The 13,216-nt window shown below is 38.4% G+C and overlaps 1 protein-coding gene across 1 annotated transcript in view; it reads right to left on the minus strand.

Moving 5' to 3' along the window:
* The window catches only part of ntm (neurotrimin), a gene marked incomplete at both ends in the record, with an annotated part of 681,284 nt that overhangs the window by 455,446 nt on the left and 212,622 nt on the right, over nucleotides 1-13,216 (minus strand). The window lies entirely within an intron of this gene.

Raw genomic sequence — 13,216 nt, forward strand, 5'->3', positions numbered from 1 at the left:
TGGCACTGGGGAGCCCATAGTGGCCTTCAAACCAAAGGTTTACAAAGGAAAGAACAACACGAAAAGGTAAGGGATCCCCAAGAGTGGTTTGCACGAGTGCTCCCTGTCTTACTTTCTGCATTCAATATTTATGTGTGGTTCAAGGGGAACGTGCGTAAGATCTCATCTGGAAGAGTGGAAGCTAGTCTGATCTGGTTTGGGGTTTTACGGAGACATGGACATGAATATCCATTGGACATCCTCCGGATGAATTGCTGCATCCCATGCAGAGTTTAGCGCTCTTATACTAAGTCACCTGATTATATTTCTACAGTAATAAATACATGGATTACATTCAAATTACAGTGCATTACTTTTCATAGGTATATGTATGAACAGTGACTTAGGACTGCCTGCTCTAGCACCAAAAGTAATAGATAATGCATCTTGGTCTTCTGAAACATGAGGCAAGTGCTGGTAGATTGACTAAAGTGGCAACAATCAGAACTGTTCTACCCCGTCCTTCAAAAACTCACTTTTAATATTGTATAAACTGTATTCAGGATATCTTTATATTGAGTGTAGGAATTATCTTCCTAAAGTCATAACTTCACTTTGATTTGACTTTCACGGACAAAACCATCATTTTAAATATATTCATCAGTTTTGGGCATGCTTTCATGATTTGCCATAATAAGCAAGTCATAGCCTCAAAGGTATCTTCACAGACACTATTACCCACATGATGCTAGTCACAAAATAGCGAAGAGAATCAGGCTAACCCAGTCAAGGCCTCATTGAAACACCACAACACACTACACAACACACCTCTGCTACAATCTAAATAACTACTGTCAAATCCAACAGTACAGGAGACCATACCATTCGCTGAAGACAACATTTGACAAAACTTCAGCTCCTGCATTAAAACCTCTGGCTGTCTCTTCATTTGTTAATGCACGCACTAAAACCCTTTACATTCGTCCAAAGATGGTGCTGCCTTCATTACGGTTAAGGAATGGCTAAGGTAACCATTAGGCAACTTAAACACTTCATTAAGATGAGGGAAAGATTGTGGTTATAGTTATTGAAAAGGTGAATGTTATGTTAATTAAGTTTGTAATGCAATGTTAACTTCGTCTTTCATGAAAGTCAGACATGATACATGCTAGACTACTACTATAAACCACTAGTTGGTGCTGTTGGCAGCAGTCAACTAGTCATGTACCGTATAAGTGTTTACATTCTTCCTCATGGCAACCTAGTTGCCAGCCTCTCTTGATGGCAACTGGTTATTTTCTTCTATTGTTTGCTAATAATCCCCATTGGATATGAGACATTAGTAGTGTGTAACGTTCTGTCCTCCAGCTCCCAGGAAGCTGAGCAGACAGAGGCTGGTTACCCTGCCTTTACCTGGCTGACAAGACCAATGCACTGAACTAAGATAGTTTTTATGTTGGTTCGATGGAGGAAATCAACAGTGTTTGTATGTTCTGATTCATTGGTTTCATTCCACCGCTCACCATAGCGAGTGAGGGCCAGTTACAGCAGGATATTTGTGTGATTTAATGGGATAGTCTCCCGATTTATGTCCAATTCTGCATCATGGCACCGCGTGCAGATGAACAGTGTTTATCCTCTCTCCATGGCAGAAATCCATGCGGACCATAGCAGCAGAGGTTCGCCAAAATCATTTTTTTCTGAATTTCTGAAAATTGCTGAATTTTTACTATCCATGGATCTCAGAGGATCTCGGGAGATCTGAGCAGATCTCAGAGGACCTACAGTGCGATGCTCTAAACTGCATGTGTTGCGACCACGTAGGGGAACATGACACGACTGGATTTAAATGACATGTAGCTGGATTTAAGTCAGCTTAAAATAAATCAGGAGATCTCAGTGAGACATGTGTCTTTGTTGATTGATATATTTAATAAATTGAAAGCATATATGTTCCATTAGACTGACTGAAATCAGAACCCAAATCACAATTTCTTTTTTTTTCTTTTCATGTTTATATACATGTTTATATAGAAGCCGTTTTCATATATGGACCATAGACAATATATACCAGCCGCAACAGCGATATTGGTATTGTTTTTACATTGTGAGGCTGTGTGTGTGTGTGTGTGTGTGTGTGTGTGCGTGCGTGCGTGTCTGTGTGTGTGTGTGTGTGTCTGTGTGTGTGTGTGTGTGTGCGTGTGTGTCTGTGTGTATGTGTGTGTGTGTGTGTGTGTGTGTGTGTGTCATCATGACAAAATAGTTTCCTGGAGACAGGTATGTATGAAGAGACGGAAAGAGAGAGCAGCTGTAATCACACATGGCCTAACTCAGAGATTAAACAGTCTTTGTATAGGGAGCTGGCAGCGTAAAGTCCGTTTGATGTCGATTCGGATATTTGTGTTCACACATAGGCTGGGTAATGATAATTTCAGGTTTGCAGTGCATGTGTGAAAGGTACTCTAGTGTAACATGTCACAGTAGAATGCTTGAACTTTATGCATTACAAAATAAAATTTTTATAGTTACCTAGAACTCCTCTCTCATTCTTTCTGGCTGCGAATGAAGATCATCGGCTAATGTAAAACCTAACTTATGACAAGCAAGCATACTTGTTGCTTAACTTGTTGAACTTTACACAATTTCTTCCACACTCCTGTTCATCTCGTTTTGTTCCATTTCAAAGCAGTAGCCTATAATAATTTCCCATTTAATAGAAGCCATACAGTTGTACATTCCTCCTGACCCAGTTTCCTGAAAATTTCTAAAGAAGCCTTCACAGCATGAGCTCCCATGATTTTTTTCTCAAATGCAATTTCTATCATATACACTCAGGCTAGCATGGTTGGTTACATTTGAAAACCAGCCTGCAGCAACTGAACCCATTTGACAGAGATCCCTTTAAGATCTGCTTTGGTCCAAATGCAGAGGCCAGTGTACCCCAGAGAAAATGGATGAGACATATGCATTGTTCATCACTCAATGCTTTTTAATGTGTTCTTGGATACAAAATGCACTTTGACAGGGAAGTTTGGCCCACTTGGACATTCAGATGTTTCCCAAAACACTTCAATGAGTTTATGTAAATCTGAGTACTGAAGCCTTTGGAAAAAGTCCTCTTTAACAGCTTACACCACCAGATTGGCAGGCGATGAGATGAAAATACTAAGTGCTTAAATGTAAATTGCTGATGCCTGAGGGACTATTTAATCACAAATTTAAATAAAAAACTGAATCTAACTTGTCAAAAATCAACTTTTACAAACATTAATTCCTCTAAATAAAAGCTGAACATGTGAAATAAAGTTATTAAAAACCTAAAACATCACAGATGAACACAACCCTTTGCACCTGCCGTTTGGGGGTTTGACGGGTGGAATAATAAGCTTTGTACTGTGTGGTGTTTGTTAGTGAACAACAAAGATTTTTGACTGTTTATACATATCAGCGATTAGGTCACATAAAGTCTGTAACAACCATGAACAATTTGCGAATGATAACACCATTAAACAGCCAAGCAGCTGCAATATTAGCATTATAAGGAGCATGAATATTTAATCTTTTGTATCAACAGTGTATTTGTTGATCAACTCGGAGAGGTGGATACTGTGTGAGTAAGAAGACGTCCATTTTTCCAGTTTATGTGTACAGCTAACCATCAATGAGACCCTATGCATTTGCTTCAGTATCACATATCTGTGGTCCTACACTCACAACAGCTGGCTGCGTTGCTCTTTGTTTTTACTCTGCAAAGGCACAGCAATGGAGGACTTTAAATATGAAAAATTAATCAATTTAATAATCTATGAGCACTCCTGGCGACTCTCGTGGTGCTTCAGTGGTCTGTATTTTAAAAACAAAGTGGTATATAGTGAGGCAAATTAAAATAATGACCCAAATCTGCTAACACATATGGAGTGCAAAAAAAACTTAAATTCTATTTGTACCTAGGTGAGAAAAGGCCTCACAGCTATTTACACCTGATACTTCACCCACTGCGGAAAAACTGTGAAAAAACTACATGGTTAGGTTTAAACAACAAAACTACATGGTTAGGTTTAAACAACAAAACTACTTGGTTAGGTTTAAACAACAAAACTACTTGGTTAGGTTTAAACAACGAAACTACATGGTTAGGTTTAGGCAACAAAACTACATGGTTAGGTTTAAACAACAAAACTACATGGTTAGGTTTAGGCAACAAAACTACATGGTTAGGTTTAGGGAACAAACTACATGGTTAGGTTTAGGGAACACAACTACATGGTTAGGTTTAGGGAACAAAACTTGGGTGCAAATAGGGTTGCTGGCCACTGATAACTGGGTGCAAACAGGGTCCGCCATACACATAGCAAAAAACACATCTCTTAAAGGTAATTAGTTGGGGAGAAACTTCTCCTGAAAAGCCTGTTATCACCAAACACTGTATTACTTGCTAGATTGCTTTGAGATGCATAAGGAATACAATTGCTTGCTTTGGCTTCAATGTCAACTAATTTGGATGCAAATTCACACTGACTGTGGAGTTCAAGTACACACTGATTGCCCTAACCCAAATGTTTCACTTATATCAAAGCATAAGTGAAAGGTTATATGAAATAAAACCACCTCCTCCCCGCCGTCTTTCTCCACATTATACTCTCTTTTCTGGCTTTATGCATTTCAATGGAGCTCAGTTTTTTACTGTATGGACAACATTGTTGGTCAGATGACAATTAATGAATCATTAATTAATAATAATAATAATTATTATTATTCATATTATTATTGTTGTTGTTATTATTATTATTATTGTTCTTGTTGTTGTTATTATGATGATTATTATTATTGTTCTACCACAGAACTTTGAGACTTTCTCTTCTTTTTTCTTTAGATCAGCATATGTCATTTACCACTAATATTGATATTACTGAGCTCTATTGACTATTAAATTAAAGGTTACTGTAGCTCTGTTCATGTATGTTTTATTCAGTAGTGATTCAATCCTGCTATAGAACTTGGAATCTGTAGCAAGAAAAATTTGCCAGAAGCTGATGAATTTGTAGCATACTGAAAGCAACACTCAGAGGTCCTGGTCCCCAGATGGTTCCATAGAAAAGCTCAGAGAAGAGGCTGTATGCCGCTCTTTTTGTGATGTGCATTTGCTAAACCAACCAGTTTCACTTTATCCTTGAAGTCTTTTTTCTGGTAAAGCTGAAAAATATGGTTTGAAATCACCTTTGGGATTTAAAGCGTAAATCTTATTTTTGTGTCACTTGTCAAAGTTTATTTAGAGTGAACAGGCTCATTGTGACCCACCGGTCTCCCATAACCGCTTAGTGCACCAAGATTATTCAAAGTTTTCTCAAAAAAAATTCTTTACAAGTGAAACGATTTGCCACCTCTGATAGTTCAGCACAAAGTCTGGATCTCAGAATGTACGGTCTGGGATTGAGCCTGACACCCTTATGTCAGGCCTCTTCCACTATCTGGCCAAAGACAATTGTGATTAGTTTAAAAAAAAATAAATACAAAAAATCCACATGTACTGGAGTATGGTCTAGCCATGCTATCAGTCTTTCCTCCTCCCCCTGCTGCTGATGTGATTCACTACCAGGGATGTTGTCTTAGCCAGCAGCTGAGTTTACAAGAATTTGCCAAATATGAGGCAAACTGAATACAGACACCTTTTGTTTTAGCTTGTTTGTAACAGTCCGCTGTTAGCCGAGCTAGTATGCTGTGCTTGAGTAAAAGATAGCAGCGGATGAGAGACTGCAGACAGTAAATTAAAATATTGTTTTTCTACATGACTGAATTTATCAGGTAGTGGTATGTACAGGGCTACTTGTCGTTCCTAGAGTCTCCAAAAATAGAATGGGAGGCAGAGCCTTCAGCTACCAAGCTCCTCTCCTATGGAACCAACTGCCAAGTGTTATTCGAAAGACAGACACTGTCCCCATATTTAAGAGTAAACTTAAAACTTTCCTTTTTGATAAAGCTTACAGGTAGGGCTTACAATCCCTTAACAATGTTGTTATTTTTTAAATGATTTTGTTCTGCTTAATATTGCTGCTATAGGCCTAGCTGGGTCTGTCTGACGTTCCTGCCTGTAATAGGGAAGGTTTTCGTTGCCACCGTACTCTACGGGGGAATTGTTGGGTCTATGTAAATCATGAATAAGTCATAGAGTGTGGTCTTTACCTAGTTTGTAAAGTGTCCGGAGATAACTTTTGTTATGATTTGGCACTATAAATAAAATATAATTGAATTGAAATGTAGCCTAAAGTTTTAACTCGTGCTAAGCCATAAAATTGTGACTATGCTAATTTTGCTACAAACAATAACACCTGTCATTTGCTTGCAGAGCCTCTCTGCCATGATGATTGGTCATCATGTTGTACAGGGCCAAAGAAAAACTCTCAATTGCACTTGAGGCAGCGCCAATAGAACAAAATGGTATAGACTTCCTGTCTCCCAAGTGGATGTGGCCTCATTTCAAAGTGTAGTGAATGTCATGCTAATGGATGAAAAGTTATATATGCATCATTTGTTTCGATTTTCTTTGCTAACATTATATATTTACTCAGCTAACAGTTATATTTAATATTACAAATAGGTATTTATTTATTTTCTGACTGTCAGTTGAACCCGGGCCCCCAGGAAGTGCGATAGACATTGAAGTCAATTTGACATAGTGGCCAGACGGTGGAATTACAAATTCTGTGTCAGTCACGTGATGCCATGGAACAAAGAAGACTTTTTCCCATTGAATTACATGGGGAAAGAGACGTCTGTAAATCAGTGTATACATTTTTTTGTGTCATGACCCCTGAAAAATGTATTTGAGAGGAAGAGAGAGAAAAGTGAGAGAGGCAGAGACTCTTCGTCTCCGTACCTTTCACCCTGACGGCAGGCATAATAAAGGCGCAACAGTCCCACCTTCACTACATGCTGTGTGAAAGGTCCTCGTGACTCACAAAACAGGGGTAAATGAAAATGGTTTGTCTCACGGAAATGGCTGAAATAAACAAAAATAAAATAGCGTTACAGAGGGCCAAACCTTTCTTGATAAACTGCTTTAAGACTTCAATTCATAAAAACTTATTATATAAAGGGGACCTATTTTAGTTTTCTTTATTTTCTGTCACATATATAATGTTACAATGTCGGATGTTCATATTAAACACGGACAAAAGATCAAAGAATGAGGTAAATATATGTAAAAGTAATCTGACTGATCTGAACCAGTGCCGGTACAATATAAGAAAAATATTGTTTTTCAACATTAAAGTATGCAAACATGTTCTAGTAGAAACACAAAATACATTCAAGTGTGCAACTGAAAAGACTATAAAGTTCCTCTTTTTAAGAGTCACATGGAATGATACGAGTATTCCCTCTACTAAATGAAACTTTTAAATGATAAAGTTTATATGGCACTCAAAACTAACTGATCAATGCAGTGACATATCTTGTGACAATAAAAACTCCCATTTAGCCAGTGACTATCACTCAGGAATGTCTGAAAAACATTACTATATTAACTAGTGTGTAGTGACCCCTCTTGTTATCAGCTCATCCTGTACAGCTGAAATAACTTAAGCCAGGGTTACTGGAGCACAGCCCATACAAAATTCCACTCTGCCACTTGCTCCCAGGGGAGCTGATTTGAGGGATTTGCTAAGAAAAACTTGGCCACTACAACAGACTCTCAGCGCTGGCTGGGCTGTACTACAGTTTTTTTTTATTGCTTTGACCTGGTTGAAGAAACTGGTAACCTCTCAGTCTTCATCATCACTTCATCATCACACAGCAGAGCAAAAGACACCTCTTGCAAATGAGTTAACCCATTGTCATTGCTTTGACACACTGCCCCGCACCCTTTTGCAAATCAGTTAATGCAGATGTCATTCAAGCAGTCCAAACTCCAGTGCTTTAGCTGTGGTAACCAAACAGAACATATATGTTTCAATCTCTTAGACACTTCTTGACCAGTATGCAATCACTGAAGCACCTGTTTGACACTGCTTCACACAACTTTTCAATTTGCATCAGTCTGCAGGCTTCCTCCATACTCTCCATTTTTAAATCCTATAGAGGAATTCTTCAGTGCATGGAGATGGAAGGTTTACGATCATCGCCCCTATGACCAGATGCCCTTGATCGATGCAATGACCGCTGCTGCCCAAGCTATAGATGCAGAGGCATGCCAAGGCTGGGTCAGGCATGCAAGAAGATTTTTCCCTAGGTGCATCGCAAAAGAAAATATTGAGTGTGATGTAGATGAGGCCATGTGGCCCATTCGTCAAGAGAGAATTGACTAGAAGAGATTTTTTTCTTTATTGTACAGAATTTTTATTTTTATTTTCCTTATGTCTTACGCAGTGATGGATTTTTATACTATATATGTGGTTTCTGTTGGAGTATTTCATTTCTTAGCCACAATCTCAAAAAAAAGAAAGAATACTGCATGCAATAAAATTTGAAAAATCATTGTATATGATTCTGAATCTATGTTTTGCAAGAAAGCAAATTGGCACTGATATGTAAGCTGCTGACCAGTAATGCAGCACTGATTCACATTCAGAGCTGAATGTTGTATTTTGATGCCCCTTGTCTAATGACTGATTGGAACCGCTTATGCACTTGTGTGCAAGTTGTGTTGTTTGAGGGCAAAATTTGCTTTTGGTCCATATTTTAAATGTTTTGGCAGAGGTAGAGCCTTTTGCAGGCAAAATGAGTCATTTTGACCATTGGTGCCACTGTTTAGGCGTTTGCGTTAACAGTTTTGAAAAATGTGGGTTTTGAGTCGACTACTGCATCAAAGCAATAAAAAAAAACTGTAAGAGAGATGTAGTGACAGTAACAAGCTTCTGAGGAAATTTGCATGTAAAACATTAGACAGCACCAAATGTAAATCCAGAGAGCTGAAGAGCCTGAGCTAGGGACATGAGGGAGAGACGGAGACAGAGGGAGATATTATAGCAGGATGGATGGATGGATAGGTGGACGGATAGATAGACTGGATGAGGAGCATGTGGAGGGGTGGAGGAACCTATTTGCGTAGGTCTGCAGAGCTTTTAAATTCCTGCTTTTCTGACTTTTCTGTGAGAGTGCCCTCTGCTTCTTGTTCATCACTTAAAGCCATCTTTCAGTGGGGATTTGACAGTAGACCCTGGCTAAACTGTGACTGACGTTGAGCTCGGAATGCTTTTCACTTGACCCCACACACACACGATATCATGATTATTGTCAACTAATCAGGTAAATTATTATTTGACATTAGGAAGGAAAAAGACACAAGCATTATTTGGTCAAAAGCAACTGGACTTGGTTATTTGTCTAGGAAGACGTTTCACCTCTCATCCAAGAGGCTTCATCAGTTCATGTACGCATCTGACCAGGCTGGGACTGGACCAGACATCAGGGCACTGAACGCTCAACTACTCTGGGCATTTTTCCATGAGAGTGAAAAATGTTTTTTTTTTTTTTATTTATATCAATGCAATTCTTTCGGTTATGAAACTGTGATGGTATGTAACCGTGGATATGGCAAAACGGGTTAATTCTGACATCCCATGCTAAAACAGACATAATTGGCTACATATTCTGTTCATCCCCTCTGGCACAAAGTGAAACAGTCAAATGCTTTGTAACTCCAAAGGAACTCCTTTAATGTATACAAAGCAAGCAAGACACTGATATCAAGCTAGGCAGGGAGTACAAACCCAACCATTTCCAGCTTGGACTAAAACCAGCATGCCTTTGACTTTCATATTTTGTCCAGTTGTCACATCGTTATATGGACTTGGTAAATGGACTTGTACTTATATAGCGCCTTTCTAATCTTCTTCTATATATATATATATATATGTATATATATATATATATATATATTCACATACAGTAAAAACAATGAACAGAAAGTGACTGGCCTAAACCGATACCAAACATCCACCACAGGAAAAGAGTTTAGAGAAGCGCTTCCTTTGCTGTTTTTTACTGAATCAGTAGCCTAACCAGCTTGTGTCTGCTCCAGCTTAGAGGAGAGACTTCTTGTTTGTTTGCAAATGTAAACAACTGAAAAGGCTGTACTACAGCACATTATGTGCTGGTGAATATTTACATTTTAACTTTAACACATTGTGAGAGGCAAGTTCGCTCAAGTTATGCCCAGCTACACATGGGGCAGAGCAATGTGTCACACCAACTTCTCTCCTCTCAGCTGAAATCTATGCATCGATGAATTCAGCTCTTCGTCTTCCTTTAGTTAAACTTGCACCATACCTCTATCCCCATATACTGTTTAACTTGCAGATGAAAATTTATTTTCAACTGGGAAATCTTGGTGATTTGTAAACCCTACTCAATACAAATGATTGGGTATGTGGTTTGACTGAAATCTGTCTCATTCTTCTTACATCTTGTCAGCAGGTTACGGTCCAAGGTCCAGTAAGAAATGAAAAATATTTTTTTAGCATCTGCTGAACCAACTCTTGTTCAAACAACCTTCTCTACCATGTTAGACTATGTTGATATTATATAGTTAAGTAAGGCAAGCAAGAGCACTCCAGAAGATTATTATCACTATGCTATCCAGTTTGATACAAATGCCCCTTCCAAAACACACCACTGCACTCTTTATTCCTTTGTCAACTGGCCATCTTTACACACCAGTGGTAATATGAATTGGTTCATGCTTATCTACTAACGTTGGTATACTTCGCCCTACTGTCACTTGTTGCACACTACATCTGTTGCCTACCATAATTGTTCTGCTCACCATGTTCTGTTCCCAAAACAAATACGGTATTTGGTCTGTTGTCAGTGCATTCTGCTGCAGCCAAAGACTGAAATCATCTGCACAGCTGGACAAATTCATCCCCAAGTCAGCTGTCAAAGAATCGTCTATTGACATTCTTGCTGATGAATGTTGTTGTTTCCTAACTAGGGAACCAGTTCTTTTGAGAACCAGCAGAAACCGGAGCCAGAATCGTATGTCTCTAAGATCTCTCAATCCCTAATGTTTTTCTGACAGATTCACATTGCAAAAATAATCAAAACGCATGCGTGTATCCTGCTGGAAAATTAGCAGATTTTTTTCTTTGCAAAACCTGAAAACAAAGCTGTACAAATGTTTCCTCATTTCACCTACACTGCATTCACACTCAGAGATAATAAAACAGCTATGCTGATGCTGAAAACCTAAAGGCCAAGCTTTTTTCGATGATAATTGATCAGTAAGGATCCGTTTTAAGAATAGGAATCAATAAGGGAATGGATAAAGAATTAGGTAGATAAGCACAATCGATACGGGCATTAGTATGAATAAAATCTTATCAATTCCCATCCATATTCCTCACTCATTTGTCTGTCTGCTGCTTACTGTCTCATGTATATTCTTGTTCTCTTGCTGCTGCTGTTTTGCTTTGCCTGTTTGTGTATGCTACTCTTGTTCTGTTGTTGTAGTGCATTGCTGTTGTCTGCTAGATACCTGCCTGATGCTTGTATGCTAGACTGCATGTCATTTATATAATGCTTGTTGTGATGTAAGTAGTGTATGTCTTGGAAATGTGTAGATGTGTGCTGCTGTCATTTTAATGACAGGCATTTCTTTTTTAGCCCCTACCCTGTTCCCAGACTTTGCCTTTTACCAGACCCCATATAAGAGTTTGTTCAAAATAACTTGTATGGTTAAATAAAGGTTAAATAAAAAATTATGGAATTCAGATGTTGGGTCTGTAGTGGGCCCTAATGAATCAGTAGCAGCTATAATGTTTTGAAACAGCTGGTCTAAAGAGGAAATGATACAGTTTACTGTGAAGGATGAACAAGAGTGATAATAGGGATCTGCTAATACAGACTAATAAGTATCGCCTGAAATGTCAACATTTATTAAAAACCAGCTCTCCGGAGTAGAACCAAAATCCAGGTCTGTCTCCCCTCAAACTTCAATTAGTGAACTGATGGCTTAAAGACACATGCTTGTGTCTTTTTTGTGCATGTTTTGTCAGATGTTGTACTATAAGACAAGATAAATAGTTGGTTCAGCTTGATATTCACTGAGATGTAATAGACTCAAGATGTTTTTTTAAAACATTGTTTGTGAACATTGTGTTAATTAATAATAATGCAGTGCATGATTAAATTAACAATCTGGTTGTGTGTGTGTGTGTGTGTATGTGTGTGTGTGTGCGTGCGTGCGTGCGTGCGTGCGTGCGTGCGTGTGTGTGTGTGTGTGTGTGTGCGTGTGCGTGCGTGTGTGCGTGTGTGCGTGTGTGTGTGTGTATGTGTGTGTGCATGGAGGAGCATGGATCAATATCAGTGCAGATACTGTTATTTGCCTGAGAGATAGCAATAGACATACATGACATAATGAATAAATACATAAATAACTACAATTACACAACTCAAAGGACTAGACTAAAAAGCAATCCATACAGCACAGAGAAAAAAAAAGGATTTGTGCACCTTAAAGGCTTGTAGTCACCACAGAAAAGAACAACAAAATATCGCCCAAAGCTGTAGTTCTGTATGTGTTTTCCTTTACGAAATCGGAAAAATGACACAAATAGAAAACAATATCCTGCCACTATTGACTATAAAATATATAACACATACAGTTTAGGAACCAAAACAGATTTGGACCTCTTCAGCTTTCTTAAAAATCAATATAATAAACACACACACATTGTTATTGAGGACTGAAATGTCTTTTCAACTCAAAGTGATGCAAAAATAAATCTGAAATGGAAGGACAGCCTTTGAGCCAAAGAAAAGAAAGGATTATTTTTTTATGGTACAACAAAAACTGTAGACCTTTCTAAACAAGAGACAAGCAAGGACAAATACAAAAAAGAGCTCCGCATGTGTCCTTTCCTTGAGACACTATTTTTGAAGTGTATCTATTGAAAACTACTTCTTTGCAACTTTCTACAAGTTATGATTCAGCCCCTTTTGTAATTTTTCTATAGTTTCCAGCTTTCTGTTTTGTTTTGGTTTTCCATGAATAACACCATGTTTATGGTGGTTAATGAGGTCTGTGTTAGAGCCTTTCAGCAATAATATTTTTCAAGAGCAAAGATAATTGATGAGAATATACTAAGAGTTGGGCTTTGAACTTGAACAGCCAGTTAAAAAAGGTCAAAAGGCAGCTACAGGGACAAGAGAGACCTGTAAACAGGCTGAAAGGCAAGCTGGGAGATGGAAAATAAGGCTGCGTGCATGTAAGACATGTTAAGGCTCTTGTGGCCCCACT

Source organism: Echiichthys vipera (assembly GCF_963691815.1).
Source record: "Echiichthys vipera genome assembly, chromosome: 14".
Taxonomy (NCBI): Eukaryota; Metazoa; Chordata; class Actinopteri; order Perciformes; family Trachinidae; genus Echiichthys; species Echiichthys vipera.